This window comes from Trifolium pratense, linkage group LG4, assembly GCF_020283565.1.
Source record: "Trifolium pratense cultivar HEN17-A07 linkage group LG4, ARS_RC_1.1, whole genome shotgun sequence".
Taxonomy (NCBI): domain Eukaryota; kingdom Viridiplantae; phylum Streptophyta; class Magnoliopsida; order Fabales; family Fabaceae; genus Trifolium; species Trifolium pratense.
Window position 1 is genome coordinate 35659132 of NC_060062.1, and position 12286 is coordinate 35671417.

General features: G+C 32.5%; 1 pseudogene; it reads left to right on the top strand.

The window, feature by feature from the left end:
• On the top strand, window positions 1-11469 carry LOC123920393 (annotated as a pseudogene).
• The last annotated feature ends 817 nt before the right edge of the window (window positions 11470-12286 follow it).

A 12286-nucleotide genomic window follows, 5' to 3' on the forward strand; every position in this document is an offset into this window, starting at 1 on the left:
ATGGAGAAGAGATGCACTAATACAATGGAGGAATGTCTTCATCATCCAAGCTTAATAAGTATTGTTTTCTCTTGGACTTTAGAGGATCTTCTCAATGAATATCTTTTCAAAAATCAGGTTCTTTCTTCACTTTTCAATGAAAAATACATTAGACTTTTAAGAGACAAAAGCTTATATTTGTAGACAATTTTTTTTTTTATAATTTTCTTTTGATCTCATGCCTCAACTTTTTAACAACTTATCAACTTTTTTCCCATTTTCATTTAAATAAATTTTTTTTGGACCAGTTACATTGATTTATGTTGACCCGATTTTTTCATAAATTTAGGACTAGAGGCGGTAGTTTTAGAAGCTCATTATTTTTTCTATTTGAGGAAAATACATTAAGAAATTATCTAGCAGAATTGAAATGTATTGTAGTTTTTATTGTTTGAATTAATGCTGGATACTCTGCTGTCTCTTCGACTTCTCCATTGAAATCTCCGTCATTTGAATAAGGTTTTATGTATTGTTATATCAGCTTTTCAAGATAGTTTATGAAAAAAATAACTTATAGAAATACAAATTTTTGTTATGAATTGACATAAAAGTTTATTTATTTGCATAAAATATTTTCATAAGTTCAAAAATAAGCCAGGACCAAATGGGCCCATAATTTTTTATGACTTATCATTTTTCTGTTGTGAAATGACAAATATATTTCTAGTACTCAAATTTCTTCAAACAGAATCGTGAAGTATCATTGTCTCAGTAAAGGTAGCTTGAAATGATGCTCAATTTCGCGCAGGTACCGAAGATTCCACAGACATTCTTGTCCACAAAAGGTTACATGAATTCATTCTTTCCTGCATTGATTGAGGAAACACATAGTGATGTTTACTCAACCTTGATGAGTGTGCCTCAAGCTTCTTTTTGTGAAATCAGAACAATGGAAACATCCAAGGACTTCAATCCTCCCTATAGCTTGTACTATAACATTACAGTGAAGAACATCACTGATGAAGTGTATGGCGTAGGAAAATATGAACCTGAAGTTGGTGATCTCATTGCATTCACAAATATTCGACCGAGAAGCGTGCATGACTTGAGCAGGATAAAGGATTACTGTCATATAGCTTATATTCATGGATCGAAAGATGAATTTACTGATGAGATTCCTATACTGTTATCAAAGTACATGGAGATGGAGATGCATAGTAAATTTGATTTGAGGAGGAATAAAGCACAGAAACTCTATGCAGTTTATCTCATTAACATGACCACTAATGTTCGTATTTGGAAAGCATTGAATTCGGAGATGGAAGGATCCAACATGAATATAATCAAAAAAATGTTGCAGCCATATTCGGGGGTAAGAATTGCCAAGTTATTGTTTTACCATAGACTTCTGTTACACTCAAGAAAATAATGAAATTATATGTTCATCATAGTCTTTTGTATTAATCAATTTACTGTCAAATTTGAAATATTCATGCATAGATTTCTTCAATTGATAATGATTTTGTCTAATGTGCGGAAATAAATTAGTCTTGCACCATGCACAAATAGGTTTTTCGCCGTTGGATCAATAAGTCCGTCATATCTCATTTGATTCAATGATAGAAAGTAACTTGTGTACTATATCAAATTTATCCCACTTGTGCACCATAGAACTAGCCATTGATAGTATGCTATTTGTCTTTATTTTCAGTCTTTGTGATGTTTTTGAAGTTTTTGCAACTGTAATTGTTGTTGTATTAAACATATTTTTCGCAATATCAACAATAGCGATTGCAACTTTGCTACTTCTTGTTCTATGATATTATTACTATAGATATTATCCTAAAAAGTAACATGTTTTAATTATTATATATAACAGAGGGAAGAAACCTGTCATACTTGCTTGTCGGAGGAAATTCTCGGTCAATCCTATGCCCGAGTACAAAACATAATCAAAGCTCAGAATCTGAATGAATCTCAAAAAGATGGTATTCTAAATTGTCTTCATATGAAGAAATGTCATCACAATGATCCTATTAAACTCATATGGGGTCCACCAGGAACTGGCAAAACAAAGACAGTTGCTTCAATGCTATTCTGTCTCCTCAAGTTAAGAATCAGAACAGTGACATGTGCTCCAACAAACACTGCAGTTTTGGCGGTGGCGTCGCGCCTTCACACCATAGCTAAGGATTCACTTGAGCATGGTTCATATGGTCTTGGTGACATAGTACTATTTGGAAATAGTAAAAGAATGAAAATAGATTCTTATAAGGGTCTTGGTGAAGTGTTTTTGGATAATAGAGTCATTGATTTGTTAAAATGTTTTTCTCGAATGACTGGATGGAAAAATAGTTTGGAATCAATGATCAAATTACTAAAGTATCCTGAAGATCAATATGCTTTGTATAAGAACAAAAAAGATGATGAAAATGTTATGTCATTAGAAGAATTTGCCAATAAAAATTATGGTCATGTAAAGCCTGCATATTTTTCATACATGAGACGTTTTAAGTATCGTTGTCCTATGACATTGGAGGAGTTTGTGAAGAAGAAATATGGCTATATTGTTGAGCAATATGATATATATAAAGATGAAAACAAGTTAGGTGTTGGTATGAGCATGGAGCAGTTTTTAAGACAAAAGTTCTGTGTATTTGGAGGGAAGTTGAAGTCATTCGCAAAAACCTTGTGTACTCACTTACCAACATGTTTCCTTCCGATTAAGGTGGCGATGAAAATATTTAGAGTTCTTGACTTGTTAAAATCTCTTGAAGTCTCCATGAATCAAAGCAAACAAACACAAACTTTCCATGGTAATTGTGAGGACGGAGAAAGAATTTTTGCTTGGTTTGGATGGTCAAGCATTGAAAAACAAGAGTTTCTTCACACACTTTGTTTTCTTTGTAACACTATCAAGCTTCCACAAATTACATCAAAATTTGGCATATCACAATTTTGCTTGAAGAATGCATGCCTTCTTTTTTGTACTGCATCAAGTTCTTCTAAGTTGTACACAGAAGGAATGAAATAAGTGCAGTTTCTAGTGATTGATGAAGCTGCTCAACTTAAAGAATGTGAATCAACTATTCCATTGCAATTAAATGGTCTCAGACGTTGTATTCTCATTGGTGATGAGAGACAACTTCCTGCAATGGTCAAAAGCAAGGTACTTTGAAAATTATTGTCTCATTTTAATGTTTTACATGAAGGGTCAGTTTGAAATGGCTACATGCATTCAGCTCCATTTGAACCATCATATGGCCGCATCAACTATCCGACCTTGATCGGACAGTCTTGATGCAGAGTCATGGGGTTGTGGCTGAATACAATTCAAATTCCTTATTTGAGCTTTCCTACTGATATAATGTAAGCACATGTGAAACCATTTGGAAGAGCTTGTGAAAATATCTTATAACATGTGCATAATGTATTTTCTACTTAATTTTCACAAGCTATCTGAGAAAGCTTATGAAAACAGCCTATAGCCTGTAAGGAAATTGTTTGACTCTATTTTTTGTTATAGAAATAGTTCATACATAAGCACTTGTACGATACACATTTATCCGGAGAAAATGTCTTTATTATTTTTTTTTACAGAATTGGGACAAGATTTTTATTAAGGCTTATGATTGTGATGTTTTTGTGTCAGATTGCTGACAGGGCTGAATTTGGAAGAAGCTTATTTGAGAGGCTAGTGATGTTGGGATACAAGAAGCATATGCTTAATGTTCAATATAGGATGCATCCATCTATAAGCATGTTCCCAAGTAAAGAGTTCTATGATAACCAACTTTCTGATGCTCAGATTGTAACAAAAATAAGCTATAACAAACGTTTCCTTGAAGGAACAATGTATGGCTCCTACTCCTTCATTAACATATCTAAGGGTAAAGAGCAGACTAATCATGATCATAGTTTGAAGAATGTGATTGAAGCTGCTGCGATCTCCGAGATTATTGGAAGACTTAAGAAGGGTGCTTTCTCTTTTCCTTTTTCTTCTGTCAATAAGTTTTTAGCAATAAAGTATGATATAAGCCCTTTTTTATAAAGGATTTTATTAAGCGCTTATTACATAAATACTTATCATATATAAGTGCTTATGTATAAGTTATTTCAATAACAAAATTGTTTTCAATCTAGCTATAAGCATATTTCATAAGCTATCTTGACGAGCTTATGAAAATAAGCTGAAACCAACTTATGGACATGTCATATTTCCATAAGCTTTACCAAACCGTCTGACAAATGTTTATGTTTATTTATAAATTGAAATAAGTTAATCCAAACAGGCCCATAATATGATATGTATTGTCCATTTGGCTTGACTTAAATGAATACATAAGCACTCTTACATGATAAGCTTATCTCGCATGATTAAGCTGTTTTTCCTAACAAGTCCATACATATATAATCTTTTTTTGTGTGGCAGAGTTTGTGAGGACAAAGAACAAAGTTAGCATAGGGATAATATCTCCATACAAGGCACAAGTTTATGAAATCCAGGAGAAAGTAAAGCAGTACATGGTTTCAAATCCTAACTTTTCGGTTAATGTTCGTTCAGTTGATGGCTTTCAAGGTGGTGAAGAAGATATTATAATAATATCCACCGTTAGATCAAATTTGAGTGGAAAAGTTGGTTTTCTTTCCAATAGACAAAGAGCTAATGTTGCAATCAGTAGAGCTAGGTATGTTATTGTTATGTTGATTCCATGTTCTATGAACGTAGATGCAAATTTACCAATCGCGGTTGACACAAATGGTTAGACTTTCTGCTTACACCAACTGTGACGGAGTTTCTAATATGTAATACCGCAATTGGTAGGCTACATAAGTTACGCTGTAAATTCTCAATGTTGGTTTAAAACTGATTATATTTCTTTCTTGCAGATATTGCCTTTGGATTGTAGGAAATGCTACAACTTTAACTAATAGTAACTCTGTGTGGAGGAAGGTTGTTCTTGATGCTAAGGAAAGAAATTGCTTTCATAATGCTGATGAGGACAAGAAATTGGATCAAGTTATTGATGATGCATGCTTTGAGTTTGAACTGCTAGATGATTCTGCATCAGCATTTAATAAACTAAGCATAAGGGACATATCAGAAAGAACTACTTTCTCCAGGTAAGTGAAGCCATTACATCTTTTCATATATTCATGTTTATTGTATAATGACGAACAAGTAAATCAACATTTCAATATAGGACAAACAATTTGGTCTTTTAATTTTTCAAAATAGTAAATTAGTCTCTTAAATTAAAGAAGTTCATTCAATATAGGACAAAGACAGAAACTAATACTTGCATGATTTTATTTTCATAGGAAACCATTGACATTGTGGCGAGGATGAACAAGTAATCCTGGAAATGTGAAGACAGAAGACTCTGAAGCAACTCTAGAGATAGTAGTGATGCAAAATCATGCAATCATGGTGGTGTTTTTATTTTTATTTTTAAATAGTATATGTGTACAAGCAACTGAAGTATAGATTTTGTACTTTGAGATTATATGTCTCTTAACATGTTTGTGCTTGTGTTTCATAATTTAGACTTGAAAATGATCGAAGGCAATTAAATATTACTCAATGACAATGTTTTCATATCATACAACAATTTTGAAACATTAAAACACTACATATAATTTGCTCTGAAGCCATTATATTTCATACGACGACGAGGTAACTTGAAATGATGCTCAATTTCGCGCAGGTACCGAAGATTCCACTGACATTCTTGTCCATAAAAGGTTACATGAATTCATTCTTTCCTCCATTGATTGAGGAAACACATAGTGATTCCACTGACACTCTTTTTGTGAAATTAGGACAATGGAAATGTCCAAGGAATTCAACTCTCTTTGTTACGAGGAAATCCTGGTTGATCCTAAACGACATCTCAGGAAGATTCTATTCTAAGTTGTCTTCATCACAATGATCCTACAATATTGCTTATGCTATTGCGCCGAAAGATGATTTTTCTGGTGAAATTTTGATTCTGTCATCTAAATGCTTGATTAAAAATAACTTCAAGAAAGACAATACAAAGAAAATGTATGGAGTTCAACTTATGAACATGACATTGACAACGAATATTCATATTTTGAAAGCCTTGAATTCACAGACAGAGGGTGAACTCCTTGCATTATAAAAATGTTACGATATGTTATGATTCTCTCATTATAATAATTTATATTGTAATTAAGTTAGGATCATTAGTCTTTATGTGTATTTATTTTCTTTGTTTCTTTGTCTCTAATCTTATAATATAAATAGGAGTTTTTACATGTACTTGAAACACACAATGAATATACAAATATTTTATATATCTTCCTGAGTTTCTACATGGTATCAGAGCCTATCGGGTCTATCGTTGGGCTTTCGACATCATTCACGCTTCAGGCCCATTAGGCCGGGCTGAAGCGTGAGGGGGTGTGTTAGCGGCCAACATTCGGTGGGATTTAGTCCCACATCGGATAGATAGGACTCTTGAGAAGAGTTTATAAAGAGGAGGCAATCCTCACCTTACAAGCCGGTTTTGTAAGGATGAGTTAGGCCTCGATATTCGTGACATGGTAAAAAGTGTTGCGACCTTGTGATACGATCATTTTCCTAAACATGAATTATAGAAAATGCTCAAAAAATATTTTCCTAAACATGTGGAAGGAAACTTATCAAAAATGTTCAAAAAATATTTTGGATGAAGATGCTTTGAGCTCAATTTGAAGCCCAATTCACATGAAGCATCCTTGGCTGATTTATGGTCTAATAATATTGGATAAATACAACATCTCATGTATAGATCATGAGCAATACACATGAATTATAGAAATATGAAATTGGTACTAAAAATGATAAAATCCTTCAGGGATAACATGTATATTGAATTCTTCCCGAATTCATAAAAAATAATTTAGAGAAATTTCTTCAAGAACTATATAGCATCGTTATAATGTAAAATTAATTATTTATGCAATCCTTCAAGGATACATATCACATTGAGTTATTAAGGGGAATTGTATAACATATTGGTACAATCCTTCAGGGATGCATATAGATTGAATTATTCTAGAATTCAAAATGAATAAATAAAATAATGTTATATAAAAATGTGCAATCCTTTAGGAATACGTAAATATATCGAATTTTTCTGGAATTCAAAAGAAATAAACAAAATAATGTTATATAAAAGATTGATATAAAAAAAAGAAAAAAATATAAGTTCATTGCTTCGTGCTGATAACGTGTTATGAACTATTTCTAAAGATGAGGAAGAATATAGAAGAGAAGAGATGAAGGAGAGAAAGAGAAAGGAATAGACTTTGTATTATTCTATTCACAAGTGTGCTTTACATTATAATAAATTGGTCATATTTATAGGACACATTTAGGGACAAGAAAACCTACACAATAATGGACATTCATTACATATTATTATTCATAACAGATTAGAAATATTTAAGATAATTTAGTAAATTTGATAGTAATTAACTTTATTGTATTATTATTAATATTTAATAGTATTTTTTCTAATGAAAAATATTGTTAATAGTTAATACAATAGTATGTCTTCTTCGAGTCCAGATCAGCTCCATTACCTTATGCTCCATTTTGCTCCATTACCTTCATAGATGTTTGCCATGTGGCAATGAATGTTTTTAATGGCCCGGATTTACTCTATGTTTTTTTTATTTAGAAAATACAAAACATAGTATAACCCTCATTCTTCTTCTTCTTCTTCTTCTTGTTGTTGTGTGTCTCTCTCTAATCTGCCATCTTTTTGCCATGAAATTGAAATCTCGCTGCTACGAATTTCGTCGTTGAATAATAAAAAGGGAGAGAAACAAGTTTCAAACACTCTCTTCTCTAACCGAAATACTGATACGCTAATTCATGCAAAAAAACTCCAATCTTTGTCCTCTTTAAAGTTGTTGTTTCTGCAAAAAAAAATAAATCCCATTCTTTACTCTTGATTCTACAACCCAACAACTTCTGATTGGTGCTTCTTTCTTCTAATTCCCAGCAACAATCCCTTTTAAGTTGCAATCCAGTATATTAAAAATCAATTACAATACCACCAACACACTCTTCGGTTTTTAATAAAAAAATATTCAATTTCAATGACAATCTCAAATTTTGTTCGTCTCCCTCAGTAGTTTAACCAGACCTTCTTTGATTTCATTTAATCGTATAACTGAAAAGGGGAAAAATAGCGGCGACACCGCGACAATGAACGGCGAGGAAGCAGAAAATCAAAAAATGGACGGTGATTAAGAGAGACAGCCACAACGGTGTTGTTGTTGTGTTTGTTGAAGCTTTGACGGAGAAGAGAGAAACGTTATCGATGGAGAAGAAGGAAAGAGTGTTGTTGTAGTTGTTGATTGTTTAAGATTAAATCCGGGCCATTAAAAACATTCATCGCCACATGGCAAACATCTATGAAGGTAATGGAGCAAAATGGAGCATAAGTTAATGGAGCTGATCTGGACTCGTCTTCTTCTATTAAAAAACATGATATTTTATTTTAGTCGAATGTCCTTCATTGAACTTAATATTTTTTAAGATCAACTTGAGTGGAGAATTGTGGCATGTCATTTAAAGAATCCACATCACCACTATAATCCATCGGAGGCCTATGGAGAGGGATTTACTTTTGTCATCCTCTTCATTTTTTCGCACGCCCTACGTATTTACCAAATATCTATGTATCTACTTAAGTAGCGGACATCCCTAAAAAACACCCTACCTTAAATAGCGGACGCCATTTATCTAAAAATTCTCATTTTTATAACGTCCCTACTTAAGTAATGGAAGAATAAAACGGGAAATACATAGGGCGCACGAATAATCGATAGAGTTGCAAATCTACTCTTAAGAATTGTGACATACCATTACAAGACTCCACACAACCGGCCACTATAATCCATTCGAGGCCTATACACATATTGGAATTTGTAGGTTGTGGTTCTAAAAAATAAAATTGTGTATTTTGAAAAGTATCATCACCCGAGCTGTCAAAATTGGGTCGGGATAATGGGCTGGTACAAATGCAATTGGTCTTTTTTGGCCCAAGTCCATGTGAACATCGAGTTGGGCCGGCTAGTCCACCGGACTTTGGGCTGGCCCATTACAAAAAAATTATGGTATTTTTGTAAAAATAATATCATCTAATTGAAAAGTTATTATAAAAAATATAGTTAATTGTGTAAGCTTAATAAAATATGTTATATTTACCTAAAACTTTAAAACAAAAAAAAATTATGATTTATTAATTTGATTTAATTTTTTTTATGAATCAAATTAGATTTTAATTGATATTTAGTGATGATGTAAAAATTATTTACACTTGCATACAATTATATCTCAATAAAATTAATAATTATGAGGAACTAATACATTAAAGTGATATAAAAAAATTGAATAAACAGAAAAAAAAAATATTAAATGGGCCGAACTGGCCCATGTGGGCCGGGCCGAGATCTTAAATATGTAGTTCAAAAATAAGAGTTTAATTGTTGTGCACTGTCAGTATAAAGATTATTTACACATGCATTTAATGATGTGTTGCCACATCATTTAATGAATGTGACACATCATGTGTTTTTAAACACAATACATGATGTGTTGGTATATTATTGGTCGCATGTGTAAAATAACTTTACACTAACAGTGTATATAAATTAAATTCCAAAAATAATTAGGTCGGGCCAGGCTGACCCATATATACAATCTAGCCCATCGGACCGAGTCGGGCCGGGCCAACCCATTTGAGAGCTCTAATCATCGGTAGGATAGTGTGGTGGTTGAGTTTGCAAAATCTCTTATATTATAAGTTTGTTCCAAAAAACTATTTTTACCCTAATTTCATTTTCCCTCTCTTTTTCTATGTGGTCCCCTTACTCTTCTTCTAATCTCAGCCGTTTAATTACCTTCCTTTTATATGTAGTCCCATTAATCTTATTCTAATCTCAACCGTTTAATTTCATTACTTTTTTATGTGGTCCTCTTATATTTTTAATTTATTACCTCCACCATTGTTTGATTTTTACAACACATCATTATTAAAAAATATATAATAAAAATCTATAATAACATTATTGTCATGTTAGTAAAAAATATAATTAAATAATTTGCAATGTTCACATTATTGTCGCATCATTAGAGAACGAGAACAACAAGCTGAAGATGCAATATTCACATAATTCAAAATAATTTAAAATTGTTTATACATAAGCACTCTTACATGATAAGCGCTTATCTCGCATGATTAAGCTGTTTTTCCTAACATGTCGATACATTTATGTAACCTTTTTTTGTGTGGCAGAGTTTGTGAGGACAAAGAAAAAAGTTAGCATAGGGATCATATCTCCATACAAGGCACAAGTGTATGCAATCCAAGAGAAAGTGAAGCAGTACATGGTCTCAAATCCTAACTTTTCGGTTAATGTTCGTTCTGTTGATGGCTTTCAAGGTGGTGAAGAAGACATTATAATAATATCCACTGTTAGATCAAATTTGAGTGGAAAAGTTGGATTTCTTTCCAATAGACAAAGAGCTAATGTTGCAATCACCAGGGCTAGGTATGTTATTGTTATATTGATTCCATGTACTATGAACATATATGCAAATTTACCAATTGTGGTTGACACAAATGGTTAGACTTTCTGCTTACACCAACTGTGACGGAGGTTCTAATATGGAATACTGCAATTGGTAGGCTACATAAGTTACGCTGTAAATTCCCAATGATGGTTTAAAACTGATTATATTTCTTTCTTGCAGATATTGCCTTTGGATTGTAGGAAATGCTACAACTTTAACTAATAGTAACTCTGTGTGGAGAAAGGTTGTTCTTGATGCTAAGGGAAGAAATTGCTTTCATAATGCTGATGAGGACAAGAAATTAGGTCAAGTTATTGATGATGCATGCTTTGAGTTTGAACTACTAGATGATTCTGCATCAGCATTTAATAAACTAAGCATAAGGGACATGCCAGAAAGAACTACTTTCTCTAGGTAAATGAAACCATTACATTACATCTTCATATATTCGTGTTAATTGTATAATGATGAACAAGTAAATTAGCATTTCGATACTCAAAATTGTAAACGTCGAACAATTTGGTCTTTTGAATTTACAAAATAGTAAATTAGTCTCTTAAATTAAAGAAGTTCATTCAATATTCTAGTCCTTACATCAAAATATTTTTTATAACTTATTGAGTGACAAAGACAGAAACTAATACTTGCATGATTGTATTTCATAGGAAACCATTGACATTGTGGCGAGGTTGAACATGTAATATTGGAAAAGTGAAGACAGACGACTCTGAAACACTATTATGCACTAGGAATTAATGCCACCACTAAAGCATATACTCTGGGGATGGTGTTTATTTTATAGTATTTGTGTACAAGCAACTGAAATATAGATTTTGTCCTTTAAGGTTATAGGTCTCTTAACATGTTTGTGTTTGCTTATGTTATTGCTTATGTTTGTGTTTGTCCTATATTATATTATCATGTTTGTTTTTTTTAACCATTACACCGGGCATTTTAATATTTTCAATTTCATGTATTATTTGAACTTTTTGGAAACTTGGTGACCAATGAGTTTTTTTGAGTTAAAAGAATGGTCTTAGTTTAAATGATAGCTACCAGAGATATTATTGAGGTGCCAGATATTCGAATCCCGAGGTCCACGTTTCTCCACATTTAAATGTGTGAGTCTTATTATTAGACAATTTGACCAATAAAAAAAGAAGGGTCTTAATGGCACATGTTAAGATATCCCAATATAGAAATTCAATATTTAATGATATAAAAAATTTAATGTTTCAAAAGTTAAAATGTACAAATTAACATTTAATAATTTCTATTTTTGCTTCCTTAACATGTGTCTTAAGGGCACACGTTAACATTCTCCAAAAAAGAAAAAGAAAAGAAAGTAGCCTCACAGTGTGTGGGTTAAGAGGATTTTTGAGCAGCCATAGGAGATAAGAGAGAGAGCTCACGCAGCTACAAGAAAGAAAGAGATGAAATGCTTCAGTGTACTTTGTCTTTCCCTTCAGTGTACACTAGCTACAAACCCGTGCGTACGCACGAGACGCGCCTTCGGCGCGTTATATTGCGTCGGGGCGTTAGGTCGTAAGAGGTCTTCGGCGCGTTGCACGCACCTTCGGCGCGTTAAGAAGTTGGTTTCAACGAAATTAATTTTATAAATAGAAAGAATTAATTGATTTAAATTGTTGTGTTATAATTCATTGACATAACGATCAATTTAATTAGTTTATTAAAAAGTGTATTAGTGAA